The following is a 13,268-nucleotide window of genomic DNA, read 5'->3' as shown; positions in this document are numbered from 1 at the left end:
ACATCTTGCCATGTATCCCTGAACCTGTGGGATCCAAAATCCACACTGCAATGGAAAGTAAGACTGGGCAGGCTGGGAGCCGCAGCTGGGGTGGAAAAATATCCACAGTAGCATTATATAACAACAATAAAAAGCAAGACTATAATTACCTTCCTGCTCACCCTCACCGTGCTGTAATGAAGTCTCTGCCATTAACATCTCATCTACATACAAATGTAGTGCATCTTTGAGTATATTAGAATAGTGAAAGCACTACAGCTCTCACCAGAAAAAAGTGGAATGGTATATGTCACTTTGACACCAAAATAACTGCATTCACATGAGGTCTTGTCCCACTATAACCAGTGGTAAAAAAAAAAAAATATAGAATTCTTTCCTAAGAAAAAAAAAAATGGTATCAAGGCAATTTTTTTAATGTAAGCCAGGCCTAAAAATGGTTCTTAGAGTAGCTGCCAGGAAAATTGCCTAATATTCCAATTCTTCCCCAAGTCTCATGATACGCAGTATAGCTTTTAAAACCCCTGTACATTCAGCAGCACCAGCAAAACCAGGGAACTGCTGTAGGCTCCAAATCCAGAATTTCAAAAGAAGGAAAAGACTGTAATCGTAGCCTATTCACCACTCACGTGGGTGGCTAAAGGACACCTATTGAGGCTGATGATGATGATGTTGCTCTGGTGCTGCCTCAAGGGAGCTGTTTGGACCCAAAAGCAGCTGGAGATGGGGCTCCAGCCCCACACCTGAGGCTGCCGCAGCCTTGCTGGAGATGGCTGAGGCCATCCCAGGAGTTGTCCATGTTTACCTTCCCAACTGGTTTATCTGGCTCCCACCTGCTGGCTTTTCAGAGCCCCCAAACTATTATTATCAAGAAAATTGTATTAACTACTATGTGCCCAAGTGAGTAAGTAGACAGGCTCACCCACTGGAAATGCGAAAACAAATTCTCAAAGGCAGATCTCTCCTCCTCCCTTTCCTCAGGCTTACTTTTATTTTTAAAGACGGAATCAAAACCAGCCCAGGTCACTCCATGCCAGGCAGGAGGGACAAGGCCCCAGGATCCTCCTTGCCTGTTTTTAGCCTCTTGCACATCAGCCAGGTAATGGGCAGAAACCTGCCAACCGTGCACTTGCTGGAGCAACCTCGCAACCTTGCCGCAGCTGTCTGCCCAACTCCTCTGAGTAAAACAACCCCCTGCGGTCTTCACTGGGGTGGAAGATACAAGTGGGTTCCCCCTTCCCCATCATCCCAAAAAGAGGTAATGCCACTTGACACGCCTCTCTCTCACTGTCCTGCTCGCTCTTGATAATCTCTCCTGCACAAAGAATATACGAAAGGCCTGTGTCTCAGCAGGGGAAATACACAACTCGGATCACACACTGACTCCAACAACTTCTTTGTGAGATCTCTGGAGGCGTGAACTTTACCTTTGCAGCGATTTTGCGAAGCCTCCACTGCTGAATCTCACTCCTCCCTAGAGGTGGGGATAGTCTTACCAGAACATGGACTTTTATATTCAGGCAGCTTTTCTGGAGGCTTTTGGGAGGAGACCTCCTAAATTGAAACCACATTGCCCAGCCGGAGCCTGGTGCGTGAGCCCTGTCTACTCCCTGAATCCTTCCAGTGCTGGTCGCTTCCCGGCGAGAGCACCAAACAGTGGGGCTTACAGACCCCACGGATCTGCCAGCATGGAAACGGTGCTTGATTGAGAGCTTCACCAGAGCTCTGGGACACTCTTTTGCCTTTCCAGGGTCTTGGTGGGTGCAAAGTGGTCTGAGCAGCTCTTTGCATCTGTAGCTGCTATAAGAGAAACACCTTGCCTCTTTTTTTTTTTTTTCTTTTTAATTTTTTTCAGAACAGAAGCTGTTGGGACGTGCTCACCATCTCGCTCTCTTCTGATAACCCTTTCGGCATCCTTCCGTTTTCTAGTTATTCATTTGTTACCCCTGAAATCTGATTCCTGATCTCAGCCCTCTCTTATCAGCCCCTTTCGCTGAGGAGTTCCAAAGCGACGGGTTAGTTTTAATCTTTGCGCTCTTTCTCTGTCCCCGAGGCCTCGTTTTGCTGGGGGAGGAGGTGAGTGATAGGACTGACGTCTGCGAGGGGGAAGGGGCTGCGATCCATTAACTCGCTGTTATCTATCTATTCATCTGCCCAGCAAAACAAAGGTGGGATTGTTGCTGCAGCTCACAGACCTGCGCTGGCTTCGCTCCAGCTCCCGTGGGTCACAGGAGCAGGGGAGATAGGGAGGCATGGCCCAATAACAGCCCAGCAAACAGAACGTAAGGCCTGCTGTATGGGCTCTGTGCCGGGGTCTATACAACCACATCCTACCCGATGCTGGTACCCAAGCTGTGTTGCTGAGGCGAGCAGGAGGTGAGGCCACCATAGGATTCCTCCATGTGGGTGTATGAACCTGCCTGTAAAACACAGGCCACCACCCCAGCATCTGGCAAACCCGTTTTGGGCTGTGCTCTTATTTAAGCAATTATATAGTATATAGGGTGCTAGAACACGAGTTCCCTTATCTCTGTTTCCCACATTACACCCTTTCCTAAGGCAAATCGATGCAGCCTCATCGAAGCCGAGGCACTGATTGACACCAGCTGAAGATCTGGCCCCGATTCTGCCGTGTTTTGCCTCTGGGGAGTCATTTACACCTGTTCGGGGTGCAAAAGGCGACCAGCAGCAACCGCTGGAGCTGCAAAGCAGCGAAATCCCATCCCATCTCCTTCAGAGGCTGACATGACACGCACCCATCGGTGGCACGGGGCCCAGTTCCCCTTGCATCCAAGTTGGTTTTGGCGTTGCACATCGGCACCTTCTCCTCAGCCTCTCGTAAACCTTCAGATCGCTGCCAAGTCTCACAAAAGAAAAAGTTGTGACCCAGTTCCTGGAGGGTGACTTAGTGTAAATAGCTTTCAGTGGCATGATGACACCCTCATGAAATCCAGCAGTGCACTTGTCAGTCCATGAAAAACGGCGCCAAGAACCAGTCCTAATCCAACGTTACATGGTGAACATCTTTTCCTTCCCTTGCACACACAAAATCTCTGGTGATTTCTGGAAGAGCTGCGGTTGTGCAAGCCAAACAGGGCTTGGCTTATTTTCTGAATCATCAAAATAGTGCCAGTTTGCCCGAACAACATCAGCTTTTGAGCAAAACTTGCTAATACTGACAAAAAGCTTTATGGCTGAATGAAACCCCAGTTCACCACAGCTGTTTTTCCGGGTTGTCTCTTCAGCCAGCTTTAACCTTGTGGGCAAGGAGTCTTCCAGGAGCCAGCCAGACCCATCTCCATTCACTGCTTGCAATACACCTGCAGGAATTGAGGCTGAACCTTTCTTTGTTCTTTTACTGATTTCAGTGACACCCTTTCTAGCTTGGCACTATTTGGTGGCCTCAGAAGAGCCTGCGCAAACATCGGTAAAGCTGGACAGCCACCAACGTACATCTCACAACCTCTACCTCCAGGCATGGCAGCCACTCTGTTTTTTTCTGTTGCCATCCAAAATCCAGTGAAATTACCAACAGGCCTCCAGAACCGATTTCAAACCAAATGGATCCAGGATTTAGATCTAAGGCACCATGTTTAGATCTGTGAGCTGTTTTGGGCTTCTAATTTCCATGAGGATTTGCATAATAAAATACATTAGTAGGCTGGGCAGGTACATGGAGCAGTGGCTGTGAGCCAGGAACTAACGAGCTCCATTGCACACTGTTTAGCTCTGGATAAGTTGCTTGACCTTCCAAAGTCCCATCATCCCCATCTCTGAAATGGGGATAGTAATACTTGCCTCACAGGGGTGTTGTGAGGATTAATTAGTTGCTGCTTGTACATCGCTTTGATGATGTTAAGAACTACATGCCTACTAAGTATTATTATTGTATCACAGCTGGGAAGATATTGCAGTTAGGGCTAAATCCTGCCCTTGGAAAAAGATGTGTCTTTCCCCACGTCTTGTAAAATTAGCTGCTAGGCTTGCGCAAGCTGGGTTTATATAATGTTGGTACCAAACATCAGTATGCACCTTGTACCTTGGAGGTTGCCAAATCCCCAGAACAACAGCCTGCTGGGAGTCATGTGAGGCACCGTCCCGCTGCAAACAGCTTTGGGCGGGAGCCCAACTGCAAACTCTTCCTCTCTCTCTCTCTCTCTTCCCCCACCAATTGAAATTAGTAAATGTTTCCACCCGGCATTTCGGCGGTGACCTCAGGTCTGGAGTTTGGTGAGCCGTACAAAGCCCACGGGCACACCAGCCCGGGCAACACAAGCTCCACGCTGCCGAGAGGAGAAGCTCGCTGGGGACAGGGTGCCCGGGAGAGCCCAGCGCGCTCCTGCACCCGGCAAAGCCGCCGGGGCTGCGGAGAGACGGGGCGGCTGCAGGAGACACCGATACGTGCGCGGCACAGACGGAAAAGGTACGTTCCCTTTGCCCAAACTCTAACCCTTAGGTGGGCGCCTCCTCTCCCTTATGCTTCCCCTGAGAGCAAAGCCCTTTCGCCTCCTCGACATTTGGGCCTAGATAACACAAAATAACTCACAAAGAATTCCACCGGCTGCAATGGGCTGCGGCTCAGGATCATTAATAGGCTCAAACCACAGTATCCAGCCTACTCGAGGAACACATAGGAGTTATGCATCCAAATTTCAGTGACATTTAGTGGAAGTCGGCCAAACGGCTCCCTTTGATTCCTTTGAAATTTGAGCCATAACTGTCATTGTATCTTAGACGTGTGAACTGCTCTGAGAAGTCTCCCATATAGATTAGACGGCGATCAAAGAGTTCCACTAAACTGAATTTTATGAAGACAGAGGGTTGAGGTGAGGCTGATCGGCATCAATATTATCTGAAAAAAAGCCCCCAACCTAGCAAGTTTGAAAGGGTTAAAGAAGAAAGTTGTTTGGGTAGATGGTGTACATGAACTATCATTTTCGGTCAGCATGCAATGACTAGTTAGCAGGGCTTATCATCCCCAGCTATGCGAGGAATTACAATAAATGCCTGAAATGCAAGCAGGTTTCCGGCTTAGGTAGGTAAATAATGGAAGTCACTATTTTTGTCTGAGTCGCAAGAATTCCCCATGCACGCAGGCTCCCCACCCCCTCCCCACTGTAACCCAGCTGACTCTACTCCCTGCTGGCTGGCAAAATGAAGCCCTTTCATGCATCCTTGGGACTTTTGCTTTGTCTGCAGAAGTAGCCGACTCATTATTTCCTTTTTGGTGGAAAGCGAGAGGTTACATTTTCTGCATTCATTTGTTTTAAATACTTCCAGAATGTAATGTCCTAAGGATGAGTAGGAGATACAGGCTGCTCTGAGACAGGGACTGCGTGATTTGTAGGGAAAAAGTAACAAAACAAGCAACCCGAGCATCATTCTGGCACTGTCAAAGCCTGGTAGTAATCCTCCCGTTGCCTTCAGGGACATGAGGCTTCCCCTCAAACTATTCAGTGATTCAACCACTATTCGAACAGCCACTAGAGAAAAGAAAGGGTAGAAACAGGGTAAACTTTGGATAGCACTTGGCAGTAAATAGGGAATAAAGTCATTACAGTCAAGGAGTTTATTCTCCTTTAGCCCAAGGCCCTTTTCCCTGCCCTGGCATCCCCAGGCCTCTCTTGGAGGCCCCTTGGAGGTTCGTGCGTCGCAGCTGAAGAAAACGCGAGGCTCTTGCCATGGGAGGGGAACTGGGGTGGGATCCCGGGCCTCGCGAGGTCCCGTGTGGATTTGTCCAGGCTCCGGGTAAGCCCACAAGAGCCTCGGCCCCTTCTGCCGGTGAATGCACCGATTGTTTGTGAACTGGGGGAAGCCCGGCAGGGACACGGAGATGGTGGTGCCAGGGAAGGGTTAACCAGCGCCACGGCAATTCGCGTCCTCCCTCCGCATGCCGTATTTCTTAGTAAAGTGAACATATTAACACTGGCATGCTCCCACACACCGCCTTGGCTCTCCTCCAGGAAATCATAACCCAGCTATTTGGCACACAAGGCCGCAATTTTATTTACACAATCAACTTCTTGATAAACATAAAACTTACAAAATATACCACACCCTTAAAATAAAAAAAGGAAGAAGTGTGGGGGGAGAACTGCAGTAACCTGACCTTCTCAGCCAGAAAGGCCAACCTGGTTTGATTTGATACCCCATCCCCAAAGAAATCACCTGTGGCTACCGGGGGGTTTGACCTCCTGCTTGGGGGAGACACTGGCTGCACTTATGGCCCTCGGGCCCCCATCCTCCTCACTTGGTGCCACCACCACCCCTGGGTAGCACAGATGTCCCCTTGGGAGGGGACAAGGCTCTTGCTCTGCCAGTAACTCCAAAACAGTGGGAGCCGGCCTCCTTCACCGCTCTGATCCTCTTCTTGATGTGAATCTTGGCAGATTGAGTCCCTGTGTCTCCATGAACATTATAATTTTCAACTCTATGTCCCTTAGTCAACCTAACCAACTGCGGGTGGAAAGCTGTAGATTACACTTTGGGAAAAAAACATTACCAGCTTCATTCGGCAAAGAGGTTTGCTAGAGACGTACTCCGCTTTGCCAGATTACCAGTCAATTCAGCTGGGAAGCCGGGAAGCCTAAACCTTCAGCAGCCCCCCAGGGCAGCCACTGCCTTGGGTGAAGTTCTGCCTAAATATCAGATAAAACCGCATCAGCCTTGCAATGAACTGAGAGGCACACATCTGCATGCTGCTTATAGCTGGGGTCACCTGAACTCAGCTCCACCACCTTCTCCTTCACCTTTTGAGTTCACGTTTCTCCACTGACCCTTCAAAGCAATTGTCTTGCTTGGCTACTTGCCAGAAGGCTCCCAACCTCACTCCATCAGCTCTGGATGACCAGGGTGGCATCCAGTGTAAGCTTTCCCAGAGCCAGGGTTAATGCTTGTTCTGCTAAGCTTCAAACTGGACACATGATGACAAGGAGACGCTTAAACACAGCTTAAATCCCACTTGAGAGAAACTGCATGAGAAAAAATAATGGGTCAAGGGCATTAAACTGATTTATACTGGCTAAGGATCTGGACATATCTGCTTTATTCCTTGCAGTTAAAAAGATCTGCCTAAGGCTAATAAGCTTTTGATAGTTTGGGAAACAAAGATTGATTTTTTTCTTTCTTTTGTTCTTTTCTTTTTTTTTCCCACAAATAGGAAGAACCACCTCCAAATACCTGAGACACACTGCAATCATTTAGACAGATAAACATCTTGATTCCTGGAGATAACAGGAGTTGTATGGTTGGCCTCAAACCCAAGCATTCGTGACAATTCTTGAAACATGAACGTTATTACTCCCCACTTCCACAACAATTTACACACAACTGCAAAGAAAACCCTTCTCCCTTTGCAGCTGGAAAATGCACTGTGAACACGCTACCCAAAGCCTTGCCATAGTTGCCATCCATGGCAAAAAAAGCACTTATTTGAAAAGAAAGCAGGGAGTTTCTGACAAAAAATCTAGTTGTTGCCTGCCAGACATTTTGTCTCTCTTCCCAAGTTGGGAAAGGAGAACATGGGTCCACCTAAGCAGATGGCAACTGTGATAGAAATTTCTCAGGCTACCCATTACAAAACAACTACCATGCGTTCACTCCTCTCTCTTCCTCTCCAAAAGGAGCAGCAGCTGGAATGAAAGCCACCAAGACCTGTCAGGAGGAGATCCTGCCCTTTGGGGACCACAGCTTTGCTCATGTGGTCAAGTCACAGAGGGATCCTGGGGATGCTGCAGGAGGCTGGTCCAGCCAAAGTTTGTGGGTGTTCTCTTATTTTTGCGATATCCCTTGTGTAAGGGTCTTGCACCTGCCATTGTAACAAAACATGTGCAAAGAGTAATTTAGATCTGCTGCTTATTCAGCTGCACATGAACAAAAGGTGCTCCTTGTATCGTGAATAATTTCTTCAAATACCAGGTGTTGTCAGATCTCCTACAATTGGCCAACTCCTACAATTTTATAGTGAGTAGTACTACATATAGCGACTTTCCACTAAAATAACTTTCGTACCTAAGAACCTCATCCCTCATTTAAAGTCAGTTTTAATCTTCTGTGAATGCAAGGACCTGAGTGCCTCTGATGCAAAAACCAGAAGGCAATGTTCCCCCAGCTCTGCATACTAAAATCTCAGGATTTATAAAGCCAATCTCAAGATTAGGCTTTTTTAGATGCTCACATGACTACTGTCATGTAAAGAGGAAACACCTCGCAGTACGCAGGCGGTTCATTTAAGAAGTTCCATAAACTGACAAACCAACTGAACTGGTTTGCTGAAATTACGTTCTACAAAGAGTTTCTTTAGTCCATCTGTTAATCTTACATAGTGCATGTTACCTCCAGAAGGTAAATGTCTTGTCAGGAATGACACTTCGATACCAAGTATTTCCACTTAGCACATTGCTGTCACTGCCCTTTCGGCCCAGGCACATAGAAATGTTCCATCCGTAGAGACAACAGCTTGAGACTCCCATGTTCTTGCTACCATTTGCAAAGTTAACAGGCTTTGCAAAACGGAGCAGCCATCGGCAGAACATCGTTTGGACCAGCGACCGCTGCCCTGCAGAGTCACGCTGGGATGAGGATAAAACACAAGTGTTCTCCTGACCTTCACACCTCACCTTGTGTTTGCCCCCATCTCCTCCCGTACTTCTGCCCTCCAAAACCAGGGAGAGTCAGGGCCCAAACCACAAGTGTGACAGTTCTGCAAGAACTTCAAGTGGCCTTCAGGTTGCAGGACATTTCCAACAGAAGCACTGATGATTTCTCAGAAACGGGCTCCAAATTAGCCTCATCAAGCCTATTTCAGAGCCATGGGAGGGCAAGATGTGGAGGAGGACTTCAAGGGTTCTTTCAAACGAACTGAATCAGAGGTTTACCCAACCCCACTCTTTCAGAAGTTTCTGAATAACGCACCAGCTTGAACCACTGGAAAGAAACAAATAAATGAGCTGGCAACTTTCACAGGGAGGAGCCTTGAAGCCCAGTTCCCAAGACCACGCCAACCAGCTCCGTGTGACAGCATACAGGAATGAAAATAGGTAGGTAACATTAACAGAAATACACTGAAACTTAATAACAGCAGCTTGTCAGGACACGCACCAAAGAGAAATGGCTTATAATAGCTACATCTTGTATTATGAATGTTTCATAGCCATCTGGCTAGCAGAGCTGCCTAAACCCAACCGGTGTTTTGTGTGTGCTGTGGTAACCCATGGTGCATGCTCTGGAAGGAGACTATAGAGCTCAAGTCCTAACATCTGCATTAAAAAGAGAGACCGTTCCTCCTGTCAGATGAAAATGCCTTAGAATAACAACACAGCAATGAACAGAGCCCCTGAAGAGCTAAGGCTGTGTCCTCCTTTGGTGTACATCAGCAAGGAGAGATGGAGTTATCCCAATTTACACCAAGGTCCAGCCCCATCGTATTAACCTCTTCTTGGTTCAGTCCTAAGTTTCATGTGTCCATCAGTAGTTTAAAGCGAAGGCGCAGTTTAAAGGAAAAAGTAATCCCCCTGCCTTTCCTCTCCTGATCTGATTCGCATACAAAATGGGCTTATGAACTCAAAAATTATGGGAGGGATTCAGGGAGGAGGAAAGGGAGACACAAGAGCCTTTTTATTTTGCGTCTTATTCACAATGAAAATTGGCACAGAAGCCAACCACATACATTAACATAGTTTGGGCAAGTTTAACTCTCATGAATACATTTCTGTGGAAAAACTGTGTGACTATGGAAAAATCCCCTCTTTTTTGCCATTTGAAAAGATAACAGGCTTCTATGTGGAACATACCCAGAACCTGCCCGATTCAGAGACATGGAAATACAAAGATGAATAAGGCTGAGTTTCCCATGCTAGGGGCCCATGGAAGCTGAGAGGGGAGGAAGAAGTGAGGAGGCCCATTGACTCAGGAGAAGGACTTTCATCCTACAGGTGAAGGAAGTATTTGAAGGCACCAGTAACATTGCAAGCCTGTTCTAGAGCCCATTTCGGTCAGGGCTAAACAGTTTTAAAATATAATCCAAGGCTATTTCTACATCACAGTGTAATGAGTGGGATTCAAAACAGTTCAAGTGTGCCCAGCCCTGTGACTTACTTCTTTTCCGTCCACATTTCTTGCTGCTGCTTGGGTTCAAAGTCTCGATATTGCACTGAGGAGCTGAGCTCAGGACCTTTTCAGAGGACCAGCTCAGACCAAAGTGCACACTACACTGCACCCACGTCTAAGTCAAGCAACCTGGAGGAAGGAAAGTTTTGGCCAAATGTATTGGAGCATCAATGGCACTTCTCCCCTTCTGTATCTCCATCGCCCTTCTCCAAACTCAGGCTCAGGAGGGCTCTCTGTGAGCTGGAGGGTTTGCGAAGAGCAGGAGGTGTATCTGCTGGACAACATGGGCATTCCTTTGTCTGATGATTTAAGCGCACCCAAAATCTGGAATGTAAAGCTAGTCCAGCCACAGCGACCTGCGCTGCGCTGCAATCCTCTGGCCCAAGCGCAGTCCAGATCCAGCCTTAAGGGTTCTGCAGAATTTCACAGTTAAACAAAACCCTGCCTCATACATCCCTAACTGCAACCTACAAGCTGTTGCCATTCCCATAAAAAATCCCTTTACCTTTCCTCACTGACATGGTACAGCACTATACCTGCTACAGCGCCGCATTTCTGGCAGAGGATGGTAACCTCAGAATGACTATTTTCTTTTGAATGAACCAGTTTGCTTTATCTGATATGACACTTCACATTACAAGTCCTTCATCAGATCACTTCAGAAGCACGTCATCACACTGGGCCTTTAGTATCTTGCTAATTAGTGTCATAAATTACTAATCGAATGCTTTAAATGACTCATATTGGTATGGGAAGTCTCACCATACGGAACAGTCAGTGATCTCAGAAGAGGACGCATCACAGAATCATCCTGTCCTGCCAGGTAACACAGAATTAAACAGTGGGGTAGGAGCAGGATGGGGAATTTTGCTGCACAATTAGCAGTTCAGAGCCCTTACCGCTGTGATGCATGTAAGTATGGCATAGTTTGAATCTGTTTAAACACGTAATGTCCACTGATGTAGGTGTGTGGAAGAAGTGGTGTGCACAGATCCACACACCGAGGGTAAAGGATCGGCAAAACAGATTGAAAGGGAGCTTTCTCCCCTGGGACAACCCATCCACAGTGCCAGCTCTGCTGCTCTGATGACACGTAATGCACATCACCACTGATGTAATTGCTAAATTTGGCTTCACTGAAGCGATGGGGTTTGGCAAATGGGATTTTTCATGAATTGTCCAACACTGACCATTTCCATATGAAGTGGCTATCTTTGCCTTTTCCAACACAACCAGCTCCAAACACAACCTAGAAACAATGTCACACCTGGTGCCACGTTGGCAGCTGGTAAAAGGTAACTGAGTACTTCCAGACCAGTTCTCCACATGCACAATTCTATTATTTGCTGGACTAGCCTGGAGAGAGGTCAGCAGGGCTTCAGGAAGATTTGTCTGAGCAACCCTTCACTCCTTGACCTGGTTTTTCCTTAGGAGCCAGCCTGATCACCACTTGCCTTGCAGCAAAGGACAGATTTTTTCTCACCTAACTCCCAACAAAGTTGATATCTACATCTGCTCAGCCACACTCACCTCCCACCAGAGTTAATGGAGCGAGCAGGCACTTCTGGGGAGTAAATGACCTGGCCTAGAGCAGATGCCTCCCTTAGGACGAGATCAGTATCGCTCCTTGACAGCTGCGAAGACCATTTAGCTCTAGATCAGCTGTACGCAGCCTGAGGAATCCCACTCCAAGTGAATGGTCAGATGTTGAGCTGCTGTAACACATCAAAAGCGTGGTTGTTTCACACGCACAATTGGCCTTGTTTGCGTCCTTTGCTCCTTGCCCACCTATTTTGCCTTGTTCTAAGTTGCCTTTTGTGACTGACCCCAGGACAGGGAACTCGCTGCTGTTCCTACACCTCCAATAAGCAACAAGAACATGAAGACCTCCACGTGTGCTGCTCCAGCACGAAGGCTTGAAGCAGAGCTGGTTAGCCAAGTTCTTACTTGTAGACATAAAGCCCAACCAGGGACCTTTACAAACATCTCTGCTGGTCTCCTGCATTACCGGTTGGTGTTTCACCCAGCACATTTCTGAACTTAGAAAGCTACATGGTTCCCTGGTATAATTACAGGTATATTCCCATAGGATTTGACACCACTGGTTAACCAAACATCGTGCATTAGCTCCTAAGAGAAAGGCATTATTTATTTTACCCACACAAGGTTTATCTCGTAGTAGCCATCAACTTTCCATGAAAAGATCACGCTCTACTACTACACATCAGCCATTACAAGCAGCTCCTAAACTTTAATATCTCCAAAGGAACAACAATTGCGACCCGTTCAATATTTTATATCTGCAGACAAGCGGAATGAACTCACTGGAATCAGCAGGAGGTGTATGTTCAGCTGCTCAGAGCAATATTCGGGCAGCTGAGATCAGAGAGGCGATGCCCTGTGAATGTGCCATTCAACAGACAGCAGAGCCCAGGGTTTGCAAGGCAGACATCAAAGCGTTGTGTAACCTGCAGATGTTTTCCACGCAGAGGCTGAGAAAAGTCATGGACAAGATTTTGTAAATCCTGTGCTGTGCCTTTTTCTTCATTTGCTCCCTTACATACCCCTGTTTCCTTGCCTTTTCTTGAACGGAAGAATGAAACCAATAAAAATGATGGGTTATATCCTTAACTGATATGATTTGTTATGACTCCACTGACTTCACAGAGTTATGCCTGTTTACACAAGTTGCAATTTTCTCCCATAAGTTTAAATCTATACAGATTTACATCATGGGGAATAATGTCATATTTTTTTCCATAATTAGTAAGCTCTGCAAAAAAAAATATATATATATATACCCTTAAGACCCTTGACATCTATTAAACTTGTATTTGGAGATACAGATTCGAGAGGATGCTTTCTCCCACCCTATCTCATGTCCTTCATCCTGCTCCTGTGTTTATTAGAGGGTCACAGAATCAACCTCCCAGTTCAGAGCCACACTGAGCTGCTGAGGACGATGCCCACGGATGAACTCATGAATGATCCACCTGCTGGCATGTAGCTCTGTTCCCTTTCCATCTCCCCAGGTAACACTGTGGGTACAACCCATCCCAAATGTCCCCGAGTCCTGCTGAGGACAGAACCCTCTTTGCTGCCACCTGGGCTCACGCACACATGGGACGCAGGTAAAAACTCCCGCTCTGTTCGATAGGGGCACA

General features: G+C 47.1%; 1 long non-coding RNA gene across 1 annotated transcript; it reads left to right on the top strand.

Moving 5' to 3' along the window:
• Positions 1 to 4,092: 4,092 nt before the first annotated feature.
• On the top strand, positions 4,093 to 12,739 carry LOC139827491 (uncharacterized). Its single transcript, XR_011738062.1, has 2 exons — positions 4,093 to 4,420; positions 7,157 to 12,739. It is a non-coding gene; the product is annotated as an uncharacterized lncRNA (long non-coding RNA).
• Positions 12,740 to 13,268: the final 529 nt, after the last annotated feature.

This window comes from Patagioenas fasciata, chromosome 3 (genome assembly GCF_037038585.1).
Source record: "Patagioenas fasciata isolate bPatFas1 chromosome 3, bPatFas1.hap1, whole genome shotgun sequence".
NCBI classification, from domain to species: domain Eukaryota; kingdom Metazoa; phylum Chordata; class Aves; order Columbiformes; family Columbidae; genus Patagioenas; species Patagioenas fasciata.
The sequence above is the reverse complement of the archived record's forward strand: the minus strand, read 5'-3'. Positions and strand labels throughout refer to the sequence as shown.